General features: G+C 41.5%; 1 protein-coding gene across 4 annotated transcripts in view; it reads right to left on the bottom strand.

Annotated features, from left to right (window-relative positions):
• The window catches only part of sptbn2 (spectrin, beta, non-erythrocytic 2), a 73063-nt gene that overhangs the window by 29735 nt on the left and 26349 nt on the right, over positions 1 to 16979 (bottom strand). The window lies entirely within an intron of this gene.

Raw genomic sequence — 16979 nt, 5'->3', positions numbered from 1 at the left:
GAGGTCTTTAATCCCAGGAACACTATTCCTACCGTCAAGCATGATGGTGGTAGTATTATGCTCTGGGCCTGTTTTGCTGCCAATGGAACTGGTGCTTTACAGAGAGTAAATGGGACAATGAAAAAGGAGGATTAAATCCGAGTTCTTCAGGACAACCTAAAATCATCAGCCCGTAGGTTGGGTCTTGGGCGCATTTGGGTGTTCCAACAGGACAATGACCCCAAACACACGTCAAAAGTGGTAAAGGAATGGCTAAATCAGGCTAGAATTAAGGTTTCAAAATGGCCTTCCCAAAGTCCTGACTTAAACCCCATTGAGAACATGTGGACAATGCTGAAGAAACAAGTCCATGTCAGAAACCCAACAAATTTAGCTGAACTGCACCAAGAGGAGTGGTCAAACATTTTTGCCAGAAGCTTATGGATGGCTACTAAAAGCGCCTTATTGCAGTGAAACGTGCCAAGGGACATGGAGCCAAATATTAACATTGCTGTATGTATACTTTTCACCCAGCAGATTTGGTCACATTTTCAGTAGATCCATAATAAATTCATAAAAGAACCAAATTTCATGAATGTTTTTTGTGACCAACAAGGGTGACACAAAAAAAACGTTCATCAATATGAATCGAATAACTTCCAAAATGTTATTTAGATTAACACAAAAATTCAGCTCCATTAGGTTAAGTCTATGTAGCAGACATCTCTAAAGTTTCAAGTCTGTACCACAAAAACTCTGTTGAACTGGCGCTCAAAAAATGTGCTCTAAATGAGCTCCCCGTTGCTGCAAGCACACTTGGATCCGGCGGACAAAGTTCTCGATGACCCTCCCACATTCTTCCCTTGGGATCGCTCTTATTGCTGCTGTGATTGCTGTTTTCAGATCAGGGATAGTCTGGGGGTTGTTGCCATACACCCAGTCGTTAAGGTATCCCCACAGATAAAAATCTGGGGCGTTCAAGTCCGGTGAATGCGGCGACCACTCCGGGTCACACCTGCGGCTGATCAGTCGGTCAGGGAAACGATGCTGTAGCCATGCCAATGATTCGTTTGAGGTGTGGGTGGTGGCACCATCCTGCTGGAACCACTGGAGGTCCCTGGCAACCCCTCTTCGTAGACCAAGTGCTGTCCAGAATTTGCCAGGCACCTGAACATATCGCTCGGTGTTGATTGTCACAAACCGCTCGTTGTCGTCCTCGAACCAGAATGGTCCAATGATGCCATGTTTGGAGATGGCGACCCATGCAGTGCACTTGACAGAGTGTAATGGCCTTTGCAGACAGTACCAGGGGGTGTGCTACCCCAGAAGATGTTGTTCTTAGAGTTCACATGACCTGACAGCAGAAAATGTGCCTGGCATCTCGAAGATTACATTTTCTAAACTTTTAGAACATTAAAGGCCTACTGAAACCCACTACTACCGACCACGCAGTCTGATAGTTTATATATCAATGATGAAATCTTAACATTGCAACACATGCCAATACGGCCGGGTTAACTTATAAAGTGCAATTTTAAATTTCCCGGGAAACTTCCGGTTGAAAACGTCTAGATATGATGACGTTTGCGCGTGACGTCAATGGTTGAAGCGGAAGTATTGGGACACATTGTATCCCAATACAAACAGCTCTGTTTTCATCGCAAAATTCCACAGTATTCTGGACATCTGTGTTGGTGAATCTTTTGCAATTTGTTTAATGAACAATGGAGACTGCAAAGAAGAAAGCTGTAGGTGGGATCGGTGTATTAGCGGCTGGCTGCAGCAACACAACCAGGAGGACTTTGACTTGGATAGCAGACGCGCTATCCGACGCTAGCCGCCGACCGCATCGATGATCGGGTGAAGTCCTTCGTCGCGCCGTCGATCGCTGGAACGCAGGTGAGCACGGGTGTTGATGAGCAGATGAGAGCTGGCGTAGGTGGATAGCTAATGATTTTAGCATAGCTCTGTGAGGTCCCGTAGCTAAGTTAGCTTCAATGGCGTCGTTAGCAACAGCATTGTTAAGCTTCACCAGGCTGGAAAGCATTAACCATGTAGTTAAAGGCCTACTGAAAGCCACTACTACCGACCACGCAGTCTGATAGTTGATATATCAATGATGAAATCTTAACATTGCAACACATGCCAATACGGCCGGGTTAACTTATAAAGTGACATTTAAAACTTCCCGGGAAATATCCGGCTGAAACGTCGCGGTATGATGACGTATGCGCGTGACGAAGTCAGAGTAACGGAAGTTATGGTACCCGTAGAATCCTATACAAAAAGCTCTGTTTTCATTTCATAATTCCACAGTATTCTGGACATCTTTTGCAATTTGTTTAATGAACAATGAAGGCTGCAAAGAAGACAGTTGTAGGTGAGATCGGTGTATTAGCAGCGGACTACAGCAACACAACCAGGAGGACTTTGTTGGAGCGCTAGCCGCGCTAGCCGCGCTAGCCGCGCTAGCCGCCGACCTCACCTTGACTCCCTACGTCTCCGGGCCGCCAAACGCATCGGGTGAAGTGACGTCCTTCCTTCGTCCTTCTGCCGATCGCTGGAACGCAGGTGAGCACGGGTGTTGATGAGTAGATGAGGGCTGGCTGGCGTAAGTGGAGAGCTAATGTTTTTAGCATAGCTCTGTGAGGTCCCGTTGCTAAGTTGCTAAGTTAGCTTCAATGGCGTCGTTAGCACGGCATTGTTAACCTTCGCCAGCCTGGAAAGCATTAACCGTGTATTTACATGTCCACGGTTTAATAGTATTGTTGATTTTCTATCTATCCTTCCAGTCAGGGGTTTATTTTTTTGTTTCTATATGCAGTTAAAGCACGATGCTATCACGTTAGCTCGTAGCTAAAGCATTTCGCAGATGTATTGTCGTGGAGATAAAAGGCACTGAATGTCCATTTCGCGTTCTCGACTCTCATTTTCAAGAGGATATAGTATCCGAGGTGGTTTAAAATACAAATCCGTGATCCACAATAAAAAAAGGAGAGTGTGGAATCCAATGAGCCAGCTTGTACCTAAGTTACGGTCAGAGCGAAAAAAGATACGTCCATCACTGCCTCTCAAGTCGTTCACTGTAACGTTCCTCATCTACGAATCTTTCATCCTCGCTCAAATTAATGGGGTAATCATCACTTTCTCGGTCCGAATCTCTCTCGCTCCATTGTAAACAACGGGGAATTGTGAGGAATACTAGCTCCTGTGACGTCACGCTACTTCCGGTACAGGCAAGGCTTTTTTTTTATCAGCGAGCAAAAGTTGCGAACTTTATCGTCGATTTTCTCTACTAAATCCTTTCAGCAAAAATATGGCAATATCGCGAAATGATCAAGTATGACACATAGAATGGATCTGCTATTCCCGTTTAAATTGAAAAAAATCATTTCAGTAGGCCTTTAAAGGTCCAGGGTTTAATAGTATTGTTGATCTTCTGTCTATCCTTCCAGTCAGGGGCTTATTTCTTTTGTTTCTATCTGCAGTTAAGCCCGATGCTATCACGTTAGCTCTGTAGCTAAAGTGCTTCACCGATGTATTGTCGTGGAGATAAAAGTCCGTGATCCACAATAGAAAAAGGAGAAAGTGTGGAATCCAATGAGACCTTGTACCTAAGTTACGGTCAGAGCGAAAAAAGATACGTCCTGCACTGCACTCTAGTCCTTCACTCTTACGTTCCTCATCCACAAATCTATCATCCTCGCTCAAATTAATGGGATAATCGTTGCTTTCTTGGTCCGAATCGCTCTCGTTGCTGGTGTAAACAATGGGGAAATGTGAGGAGCCCTTCAACCTGCGACGTCACGCTACTTCCGGTACAGGCAAGGCTTTTTTTATCAGCGACCAAAAGTTGCGAACTTTATCGTCGATGTTCTCTACTAAATCCTTTCAGCAAAAATATGGCAATATCGCCAAATGATCAAGTATGACACATAGAATGGATCTGCTAGCCCCGTTTAAATAAGAAAACTTCATTTCAGTAGGCCTTTAATTCTTCTTGGTAAATCTGAAAAATAAAAAGAATTGATTAATTATTTCAAAAGTTATTCAAGTTTAGGTGATGAACGCTTTTTTTGTGTTGGGGACCACTGTACCAGTCCGGTACCAGTCCGTGGATCGATTGGTACCGGGCCGCACAAGAAATTATTTTTTTAATTATTTAAAAAAAAACATTTTAAAGTTGTTGTTTTTTTCATAAAATCAACATAAAAAACACAAGATACACTTACAATTAGTGCACCAACCCAAAAAACCTCCCTCCCCCATTTACACTCATTCACACTCAGTCGCACAAAAGAGTTGTTTCTTAATGTTATTAATATTTCTGGTTCCTACATTATATATCAATATATATCAATACAGTCTGCAGGGATACTGTCCGTAAAAAAAAAATACACTGCACCCTGCCCCCCCGGTCCGTGGGACAAATTTACAAGCGCAGTGACAAAAAGGTTGGGGACCACTGTGTTAAAGCACAGTACAATCCATCAAGCGGTGCGGCTTCATAGCTTACCAAAGTCGGACTAAAACATTTTGATACATTTTTGACCACCGTGTGTAATGTTCTATATTTTCAATGGAACATATAAAATGTTGGTGTTGTTTATATTGCAGTCCACACGTATCTCTTATGTGTGACTGCCATCATATTGCAGTCTACACGTATCTCTTATGTGTGACTGCTATCTACTGTTCACACTTATTTCATCACGTACCAAAAAAAATAGCTATGAGGTTGGTAAGCACAACCAAAATCATTCCATACATTAGGCACACCGGGTTATAAAATTAAAGGATCTTAAAGGCCTACTGAAAGCCACTACTAGCGACCACGCAGTCTGATAGTTTATATATCAATGATGAAATCTTAACATTGCAACACATGCCAATACTGCCGGGTTAACTTATAAAGTGCAATTTTAAATTTCCCGCTAAACTTCCGGTTCGAAACGCCTCTGAGGGTTGACGTATGCGCGTGACGTCAATCATTGAAACGGAAGTATTCGGACACCATTGAAGTCAATACGAAATAGCTCTGTTTTCATCTCATTATTCCACAGTATTCTGGACATCTGTGTTGGTGAATCTTTTGCAATTTGTTCATTGCATTATGGAGAAAGAAGCTGAGCAAGCAAAGAAGAAAGTTGTCGGTGCGAAGTGTCTATTTTGCGAGGGAAGTCAGCAACAACACGTACACAGCCGGCGCTTCTTTGTTTACATTCCCGAAAGATGCAGTCAAGATGGAAGAACTCGGACAACAGAGACTCTTACCAGGAGGACTTTGATTTGGATACACAGTTGCAATAACGTGAGTACACAGCTGCGCTTCCAAACATTTGATCGCTTGCTATAACTAGCTCGAGCTAGTAGCTAGGAGCTAGGAGCTAGCATTAGGATTAATTTGTGGCATATTAAATATAAGCCTGGTTGTGTTGTGGCTAATAGAGTATATATATGTCTTGTGTTTATTTATTGTTGTAGTCATTCCCAGCTGAATATCAGGTCCCACCCGCGCGCTTCCAAACATTTGATTGCTTGCCCGTACGTGCGTGTCATGTACGTAACTTTGATTAAATATATAAGCTTTATGAACCTTGGGTTAGGTGAACGGTTGTTTGGGCTGAGTGAGTGTGTGTGTTATGCAGGTGTTTGAATTGTATTGGCGGGTTATATATACGGGATCCCGTCCATATTACCCGCTTGAGCTATAACTAGCTCGAGCTAGTAGCTAGTAGCTAGGAGCTAGGAGCTAGCATAACAAACACCTAGGTGTTTTTATGCGGGATTAATTTGTGGCATATTAAATATAAGCCTGGTTGTGTTGTGGCTAATAGAGTATATATGTCTTGTGTTTATTTACTGTTGTAGTCATTCCCAGCTGAATATCAGTTCCCACCCGCGCGCTTCCATACATTTGATTGCTTGCCAGTGCGTGCGTGTCATGTACGTAACTTTGATTAAATATATAAGCTTTATGAACCTTGGGTTAGGTGAACGGTTGTTTGGGCTGAGTGATTGTGTGTGTTGTGCAGGTGTTTGAATTGTATTGGCGGGTTATATATACAGGATCCCGTCCATATTACCCGCTCGAGCTATAACTAGCTCGAGCTAGTAGCTAGGAGCTAGCATAACAAACACCTAGGTGTTTTAATGCGGGATTAATTTGTGGCATATTAAATATAAGCCTGGTTGTGTTGTGGCTAATAGAGTATATATATGTCTTGTGTTTATTTACTGTTGTAGTCATTTCCAGCTGAATATCAGGTCACCCCCGGCTCTCACAGCATCTTCCACTCCCCACTAGTCCTTCACTTGCACTTTCCTCATTTAAAAATATTTCATCCTCGCTCAAATTAATGGGGAAATCGTCGCTTTATCGGTCCGAATCTCTCTCACTTCATGCGGCCATCATTGTAAACAATAAGGAACTTTGCGTATATGTTCAATTGACTACGTCACGCTACTTCCGGTAGGGGCAAGCCTTTTTTTATCAGATACCAAAAGTTGCGATCTTTATCGTCGTTGTTCTATACAAAATAATTTCAGCAAAAATATGGCAATATCGCGAAATGATCAAGTATGACACATAGAATAGATCTGCTATCCCCGTTTAAATAAAAAAAATTCATTTCAGTAGGCCTTTAAGTGCGCCATATAGTCCGAAAAATACGGTATGTTTATCTTCTTTCGTTTTAAAAACATGTGTTTTACGCTTCACTTCTAGTCTATGTTCCCTTCCTGTTGTAGTCACTGTGTCACTATTTATTCGAGTATATATCGATCACTCTGTGATAACTGAGCAAAGCCTGTAGTTTCAATGTACACAATCAAAGAGCTTGGTTGCTCAGAAAGCAATGTATGTACACAACTTTATATCGGTGTATGTCGTTTCTTAATGAGGTAAAATGTTAATGTCCCTTGCATTCATGTTATCATTTAAACTAGTTAGAGAGCTACCGCTAGCTTGCTTCTTCAGTAAAGTTAGCAATATCACCCGTCCGTAAGTTTATCAAAGTATTATCAATCATGGTTTTACGATAACTTTAATTTAAAGCGGTAATGCTAACTGTCAGGAGTTTTACCGCGGTTTATCTTCATAGCGTTTATCGTTACATTCGTAGTTGGGAATTCTATAAATAAATAAATGATAAATGGGTTATACTTGTATAGCGCTTTTCTACCTTCAAGGTACTCAAAGCGCTTTGACAGTATTTCCACATTCACCCATTCACACACACATTCACACACTGATGGCGGGAGCAGCCATGCAAGGCGCTAACCAGCAGCCATCAGGAGCAAGGGTGAAGTGTCTTGCCCAAGGACACAACGGACGTGACTAGGATGGTAGGAGGTGGGGATTGAACCCCAGTAACCAGCAACCCTCCGATTGCTGGCACGGCCACTCTACCAACTTCGCCACACCGCCCCGACTTCTGAGAGGAACAGTGCTACCTCAGGTTTTGTACGCTACACTTTTATTAAAATTCAGTTTTTGCCAAAAGTTTGAACCGTTTTTTGTTTAGCGTCTTGATTATTGTACGACCAAACATTGCACGTGACAAACTAATTATTCTGTCTGAGTATCATTATGTGGTATCGAGTGCCCATAAAAGAATCCGACACATTGGTGACTTATTCTCTGTGCTTTTTTATTGAGTATCACTAGAAAATAAGCCACCTTGGACAAAGCTATGAGTTCTTTCAATTTGATAAAATAATTGAGAAACGTGATTGAATTCAATAAATAATTTGTAGCAAAATTATTAGGGTAGTGTCCATGTGGTTTGCCCCTTCCTTCCTACCTCTCTGCTCATCACTGTCTTCCCTAATATGAGAATTCAATAGAAGCTAAAACTGGTGTCAAATGTTTACTTATCGATTAACATGCTTTTCTGTGTGCAAAGCTAGAATTATTATGTAAGAAAGGTGTTTTGTGTTAATATTGTAGGGTGGCTGTAAAGTTAAAGTACCCATGATTGTCTCACACACACTAGGTGTGGCGAAATTATTCTCTGCATTTGACCCATCACCCTTGATCACCCACTGGGAGGTGAGGGGAGCAGTGGGCAGCAGTAGCGGCTGCGCCCGGGAATCTTTTTTGGTGATTTAACCCCTAATTCCAACCCTTAATGCTGAGTGCCAAGCAGGGAGGTAATGGGCCCCATTTTATATATAGCGGTATAGCACGGTTGGTAGAATGGCTGTGCCAGCAACTTGAGGGTTCCAGGTTCGATCCCCGCTTCCGCCCTCCTAGTCATTGCCGTTGTGTCCTTGGGTAAGACACTTTACCCACCTGCTCCCAGTGCCACCCACACTGGTTTAAATGTAACTTAGATATTGGGTTTCACTATGTAAAGTGCTTTGAGTCACTAGAGAAAAAGCGCTATATAAATATAATTCACTTCACTTCACATTTTTATAGTCTTTGGTATGACTCGGTCGGGGTTGGAACTCACAACCTACCAATCTCAGGGCGGACACTCTAACCACTAGTAGGCCCAGAACTCAATTGACTTTGTAGCAAAAATCAGAGATCTAAAACTGGACAAAAATGTAACTAAGTTTTACCTTATCCATTCATTTATTTATCGTTAATATATTTTGTTATATAGTCATTCACATCGACGTCCCACCGGGGTGAGTTTTCCTTGCACTTATGTGGGCTCTGTACCGAGGATGTCATTGTGGCTTGTGCAGCCCTTTGAGACACTTGTGATTTAGGGCTATATAAATAAACATTCATAAATATACATTGAACTGTGTCACTAAAGTAGAGAATTCTCCAAAAAGTCAGTATGTTCAAGTGCAGTAGCAGCTCAAACATATGGAGCAGGGGAATAAGAAGCTAATCCTGCTCTATCAGCTAACCAGGTGGCCTCATTTCAAGAACATAAGGCATCTCTTGCTTTTGAAAATACTGTTCATTCATTGCAATGTATAATGCAATAAATGTATTTTATGTTAAAAAAAAACAAAACAGAATAAAACTTTATATGATGCATGAAAATACTGTGTTTAAAGTAAACAGATAAGCTTAAATAAAAATCTGCCACATTCCTAGTGTATTAATAGATGAGATCCAAAAGGGTAAAGTTCAGTGAACATCATTATGAAATAAGCAGTTATGCAACCAACCAACCATTTACCAAAAAAAAGAACAGATTCTGAAATTTCACTGTATGGTGGAGTATTACCACAGAGTGTTACACTTCAACTACTGCAGGCTAAACATCCTTCCCTCTTTGACTACTTTCAGGCTTAAAAGTGAAAATAATATTTGTACAAATTGTATTATAAAATCTCTCCACTAAGTCATTAGGACATTTTCCATTTTAAGGATCATCACCCCCACATAATTAAGGATAGCTCAGCACTAAACAGAGGAAGCAACAATGAATGTTCTGCTGTTGCAATATTTGGTATACAGCACCAAGAAGACAGCAGAGTACTGAATGGGGAAGGTTAAAAAAATTGTGGCTTTTTCGTTTGCACAGCTTGTTCAAAGAATGATCATTATGCCATTATAATGCCTTGCCATTTTACACAAGTTGAATAGAGATGGAATTTCCCACTGCAGTTGAGTTGGCAATGGAAGTTGTCATTGAATAAAAAAATTCAAATGACGTCCAGAACAAAACGGCAACCGTAGTAGGTTACATGACACACCCCTAATTATGGATTGGCAACATGCTATTGATGAATCACATGCTGGAGTGGCACTGCACTGACAGTGTTTTTCTGCATGGGAAAAGCAAAGCCACGTAATGCTGGGGTCAGTTTTATTGCAGTATGACAACCAACTGGAATGGGGTTATTTGACATGGCATCCCCCAATGCAAATATACTTTGTGCTAGGTTGACTAAAAATGTGGCTACCAGAGAAAGTGTATAAAACAAACAATCCACTTTGCATAGATATCCTCTGTAACAAGTGATCTAGCATAATGTGTAGTGTAATCTGTGCATTCAACAATACTGCAGCTCTGCTCAGGTTTTGGATTTGATGTGTGGTTCTGTGCTGTATCTCACAAGAAAAGCAAATGGAAGAGCTTTGCCCAGGGATCTTCCAAGTCATTGGTGGAAAAAGTCAGTGTGCGGGCAATTAAATGTCAATTAACCAGACTGTCACAAAATGCGGATAATCTTAGCAAGGGTTGCGGGATAAAGACAAAATTGAATATCTGGTCGACGATAGAGCTTTTAATAATATCGTTAAATGGTGGTAATGCATATTGATGACACATCCGAGCTGGGTTCCACAAATTTGGCAGTGACAAGCGAGCGACCGTGTCATCAACACAATGTATCATCCTTGCTAACAAGTTAGCAGCTAATGTGCAAAGCTGCCTCTAAGTCAGCAATCCTAGCATTCCTGGCAGCAAAAAAACGCAAACATTTCTTTACGGTTTGTTTATTACAAGTAGCACCAGAGGACAATAAATAGCTAAATATGCTACACTACACGTATCGATCCGTTGTGGTAAAGAAGGAGCTGAGCTGGAGGCAAATCTCTCAATTTACCGGTCGATCTACATTCCCATCCTAACCTATGGTCATGAGCATTGGGTTATGACCGAAAGGAAAAGATCACAAGTACAAGCAGCCAAAATGAGTTTCTTCCTCTGGGTTGCAGGGCTCTCCCTTAGAGATAGGATGAGAAGCTCTGTCATTCGGGAGGAACTCAAAGTAAAGTCGCTACTCTTCCACATCGAGAAAAGCCAGGTGAGGTGGTTTCGGGCAGTTGGTCACCCCCCCCCCCCCCCCCCCCCAATTCCTCCCTGGGGAGGTGTTTAGGGCACGTCCGACCAGTAGGAGTCCACGGGAAAGACCCAGGACACGTTGGGGAGACTATGTCCTGGCTGGCCTGGGAATACCTCGGGATTCCCCGGGAAGAACTAGGCAAAGTGGCTGGGGAGAGGGAATTCTGGGCGTCTTTGCTTAGGCTGCCTCCGCCGCAACCCGACCTCGGACAGGCGGAAGAAGATGGATGGATGAATACACTACACTCCGCAAAAGGATACAATAAGCCATGTTAACCACCAAGGTAGAGCTCTTAAAAGTAAACAGAGGTGGATGGATCGATACAAATATCGACAGTAATGATGATACCAAGTATAATATCCATATATGATCGCTACAACAGTGATTATATAAATATTTTTTATGATCACAAAATCTTTTGTCGGTTTCTGTTTACAAACTCAGGAACGAGGTCCCTGGACACAGGAGGACTTTAAAGCCAGAAATCAAAGGGTTTAAAATAGAGTCAATAATAGGGGAATATGTTTAATTTTCAATTGATATTGTTACACCACCATACTGTGTTTTAGTTGTATTATAATTGTGATCAATAATTGAATCATCCAATGATTTTTTAAATTGAAGTAACAGTATTGGTATAGTCAATACTGTCAATACTACTTGGTATCGGAATTATAAATTATGCTCAAAACTAATGTAAAGTACTCAAACACCAGAAGAAAAAGTGCTTAGTACATTTAAACAGAAGTGTAGATAGAACCATGTTACAACAGAAAGTAACCAACTATTAACAGTAAATTAGCAAGCAGATTGACTGGAAATGGCGCAATATGTTACAGCATACATTAGCAGTCAAATTAGAAGCCTTAGTAACCCATTTTGAAATGGTTCTATTATCCTTTACATCCCAAATGAAAAATCACAAAATATCGTTATCGCACAAGGCTGTAATATATATCACAATATAGATTTTAGGTCATGTCACCCATCCTTATCTTAGCCTGCTAAAAGACATTTTTTGACGTGGGCTGAAAACATGAAAATTACTGGGCCTCGTAATTTCACACTTCATGGTTGAGCAGGCCCAACTATGTGAATATAAGCATTTCAAAGGTTTAATAAACATAACCCCTATAAATCATAGCTGGTGATAGATTCATGGCTGAACAAGTACAAAGGGTGAATGGTACAGAGGTTGTTTGAGTGAGGCAGACTTTTCTTCTACTATCCGTCAACAATTAGCATGCTTTTTTCCTGATTTGCTTAAAAGACATAGCTTATGCATTTCTCATTTGCGCTATGGACAGAAATATGTGGCAATACAGTGGAAAATCTTAAATTCCTCCATAAGATAGGTCCTGTTATGATAGAACCCTTAAAGTTGAAATGCAGGCAATAAGGGAAGTAGACAGGAGTCTCACAGATGACATGTCCCTACCATTCACAACACAGTGATCCTAATGACAAGGCAACTGAACAGAATGGTGGCCAAACAAACCCAGACACAATTATGATGAGTTTGCTGGTTGTAACAAGCAAACACAAACATGTCATCAGTTCCTGCTTAGATAGAAGAGAACAAACCTAGTGCATACAGCCAACATTATGGCGCTTATAGGTTGTGTTACTTGTGCATGGAGGGATCAACGCCATTGGTAAAAGTAAGGCTACAGGCGTTTCATTCGACAGTGAGAGATCTGGGATCAAGTATGTAGTATTTTGTTCCACATCCAGCACCCTTTCTGCTCTGTACAGGTGGTGGTTTAAGGTGTTTATTGAAATCCCAAACAAAGACTTAATGATAATAATCACCATGTAATCTAAGTGAAAATGTTGTCAGACTTAATCATGTCTGGCTGTGTTTTGCAATGGCGTGGGTCATGTTTAGTGTTTACACCAGAGACATGCGGTGAGGTTAATGGCTGGTTGGAGTAATTTTGGACTCTAATCAATGTTAATACAGGTATTTCAACAAGATGATATCAAGAAGAAGAAGAAGATAGATAGTTCACTTGAGAAAAAAAAGGTTATTTTCATTTATTTTAATTATTAATCTGAAAAGCATTGGTGTTTTTATTTTAAAAGTCGTATTGCCTCTTTATAGAAAGATGGCATGGACATGCATCTGCAAGCCCACGTACGACCCCATTCACAGTGAGTACTGTGCGCCTTGCTGTATGACATGTCTCTGCAGTTTGTCGTCCGATTAGCAAGTATAATGTCGTCACACTACATTTAAGACCCTACAAAGGCACTAGACCGTCACGGTGTATTATAAATGTTTTTGCAAACATTATAGTGGAGACATGATGACTAACTGAAACAGGCACACACCAACTAACCTAGTTTCCAGCCTACACAGCCTCATCAAAGGTTTGTGTTTGATCAGGAAATGTGCAAATTCAGCTAATTTTACTGAAGGAAATGTCAAAAATGATGGGGAGCATACAAAAATACATTTATAACAGTTCTGTGGGTAAACATTTATATTTTATGTAATTACTATTCCTTATCTTAGGCTCTGCCAGACCTGATTGTACTTTACTGGTTTACACTAAGGAAGTGCATATCTCTGAAAATAAACTTGTGAAGATACCTCGGAACAAAGGATCTACATCTATGTTCCACAAAATAAGAAATATTACATTGAAAGATTGAACACAAAACCCCTGCACTGCTTTTGATTTATTAAAACAAGGCACAGTTAGTGATTTCGTTATCAGCCATAACGATGCTGAAATTCTCCCAAGTCTTTGTGTTGTGGCCAAGAACAAGCAGCTAAGAGCATCTATTACTCTTTACACAATGATAAACTAGTGTCTGGTTGTCCAGCAAAAGATTAAGAAGAGCATAAGTGTCTGAGTGTGTATGTGTGGGGGATGGTTGAAGTGGAGTTGTTTAAATTCTCGCTACTGACAGGGAGTTGACTCTATGGATCACCACATGACTCTGCTGTAAGGCAGGATACTGAACTTTGGGTTCCAGTGTCGTCACTGAGGGCAAGAAGTGACTCCATCTGTAAATAGCTCACCATAGTGAGCATTTCACATGACGTGAAAGTGGAGAAAATGCACACTGCCGAGTTTGTACTCTTTTGTCTATCTACCTGATACCGTTAAGCATGCTGGACAACTCTGATAAGATATCACAAAAGATACTAACTGAACTAGTCATGATTTTTCTCCAGCATCATTCCTGGTTCTTGTAGTACCGTGACATAATGCCCTTCTAAATTGTGGTTTCACCCTCAGCTTGAATATTGATTGTTTCTGGTCGCCATGTTCTCGGAAAGAATGGGTAAACAAATGTCTATTTTACACTGTTCAATGACCTTCTATTGGACATTCCCTCATAAGATTATGGTACTGTGCCAAAAGACACAGAGTGGGAGTCTAATTTTTGTCTTACATTTCAGCTCAAGTTTCAGTTATTTGATGAAAACCAGATACACGCTATTGTATGCACAAAGCATACAAACAGCCCTACATTTTATGATGCAAAGTAAAAATGACACTTCAAGAGTGAGTGAGATCTTTTATTGGTACCGATTTTGATATTTATTGGTACTCTATGTAATTTGGTTTCAATGAAAACAATCCATCCATCCATTTTTATTACCACAAGAATGGGTAAAACCAACAACATTGTGGAACATCTCACAGCAGGGAAGTATTTTCTCAACACCTGTTTTTTAAGCCTTAAAAGAGCCCTATGATTATTTTAATCTCAATTTAACACACTTCATTGTGGCCAAGATAATATGTACTGGATATAATTTGGTGAAAATCTTGTGTAAATCTTTCGCCACAGTCACATTTTTAACCTACTTTTTGCGTATGTCTGCAAGCTGAATTGAAACCCTCCATGCTCCACCCTCTCCTAAGGTATCAGAATTTATATTTCGAAAATATACAGTAAATCTTGAAGACGAACATCACCGCTATTTTTTTTCCAGACACACTCGAAAATAAACTTCATAAAGAGAATATACAGTATATTCACACCATTAGGTACACTTACCCACTCTCGGATTGATACAGCTTGGTAAAAAGAAGCTGCTTTTTTTTTTTTATTATCTCACTGCATTTCGGTGATGTGCGCATCCCACAATTAGAGGATTATAAATACTTTATCTCACCTTCTCTTGTGGTCCGTCAAACCAAGTACTAATGTCAAAATGGTGCTCTTAGCTTATACTAGCTTATACTAAATGTTTAAATAAGTACTTCCACCAGACTGTGACATCACACTGTATCCACTGTTAAAAAAGACTGCAAACAGAGCGGTCAGAGGCATCCAAAACTACGTGCAAGCTCACGACCAAATGCATTAACCTTATGATTTGACACTTTGGCATTATTTTCACATTTTACCTTAATTTATAAGTCCTTCCATCCATCTTCTTCCACTTATCCAAAGTCGGGCCGCAGCCTAAGCAGAGAAGCCCAGACTTTCCTCTCCCCAGCTACTTCGTCCATCTCTTCTCTGGGAATCCAGAGGCGTTCCCAGGTCAGCTGGGAGTCATAGTCTCTCCACTGTGTCCTGGGTCTTCCCCGTGGTTTCCAACCGGTCGGACACACCCTAAACACCTCCCCATTTAGAGGCGTTCGGGGGGCATTGTGACCAGATGCCCAAACCACCTCATCTGGCACCTCTCAATGTGGATTTACTCCAAGATCCTACTGAATGACAGAGCTTCTCACCCTATCTCTTAGGGAGAGTCCCGCCACCCAACGGAGGAAACTCATTTCGGCAGCTTCTACCCGTGATCTTGTCCTTTCGGTCATAACCCAAAGCTCATGACCATAGGTGAGGATAGGGGTGTAGATCGACCGGTAAATTGAGAACTATGCCTTCTGGCTTAGCTTGTTCTTCACCACGACAGACCGATACCGGGTCCGCATTACGGCAGACGCCGCACCGATCCGCCTGACGATCTCACGATCCACTCTTCCCTCACTCGTGAACAAGAACCTGAGGTACTTGAGCTCCTCCACTTGGGGCAGGATCTCCTCCACAACCCGGAGATGGCACTCCACCGTTTTCCGGGTGAGTACCACGGACTCCGACTTGGAAGTGTTGATTTTCATCCGGGTCACTTCACACTTAGCTGTGAACCGATCCTGGTCAGATGAAGCCAGCAGGACCACATCATCCACAAAAAGCAGAGACCTCATCCTGCAGCCACCAAACCGGATCCCCTTAACGCCCTGAATGCGCCTAGAAATACTGTCCATAAAAATTGTAAACAGAATTGGTGACAAAGGGCAGCCCGGGCGGAGTCCAACCCTCACTGAAAACGGGTCCAACTTACTGCCGGCAATGTGGATCAAGCTCTGACACTGATCATACAGGGAGCGAACCGCCATAATTACGCTGTTCGATACCCAATACTCTCTGAGCACTCTCTACAGCAGGGGTCTCAAACTCAATTTACCTGGGGGCCACTGGATGCAGAAACTGGGTGAGGCTGGGCCGCAAGAAAAGATTTCTTAAAAAAAATCTAACATGCACTTTTTAATGAATTCACCTTCTTTGAATGGCTTTCCCGCCCTAGCAACCATCTCACTCACCATGTAGCTAGCTTTGACTGCTGCATCGCTGTTTTCGCTTGCTTTCTTGACGAAATCTTGTTGCCTCAGTAGACTGAATTTAAAATTTGCAACCAGGTTCACTCTCTCATCTCCCTGGTATTTTGCATACTCCTCAGCATGTCTAGTTGTATAATGACGTTTCAAATTGTATTCCTTGTGCACCGCAACTTTCTCTGTATCAACTACAGAAAAGAGCTATAAGGATTATTCATAAAGTAGATTACTTAGAACACACTAACATATTATTTATTAATTTGGGTTTATTGAAATTACAGGAGCTAGTAAAGTTACTGGGGTGTTTTTGTAGCCCGGAAGAGTTAGGGCTGCAAAGGATTTTGGGTATTTGTTCTGTTGTGTTTATGTTGTGTTTAGGTGCGGATTTTCTCCCGAAATGTGGTTGTCATTCTTGTTTGGTGTGGGTTCACAGTGTGGCGCATATTTGTAACAGTGTTAAAGTTGTTGATACGACCACCCTCAGTGTGACATGTATGGCTGTTCCTCAAGTATGTCTTGCAATCACTTGTGTATGCCTGCAGAAGCCTCATACAACATGTGTCTGGGCCGGCACGCTGTTTGTATGGAGAAAAAGACAGTGCGGTGACAGGTTCTAGAGGACACTAAAGGCAGTTTATACCACACCAT

The sequence above is a fragment of the Entelurus aequoreus genome, linkage group LG05, assembly GCF_033978785.1.
Source record: "Entelurus aequoreus isolate RoL-2023_Sb linkage group LG05, RoL_Eaeq_v1.1, whole genome shotgun sequence".
Lineage (NCBI taxonomy): Eukaryota > Metazoa > Chordata > Actinopteri > Syngnathiformes > Syngnathidae > Entelurus > Entelurus aequoreus.
The sequence above is the reverse complement of the archived record's forward strand: the minus strand, read 5'-3'. Positions and strand labels throughout refer to the sequence as shown.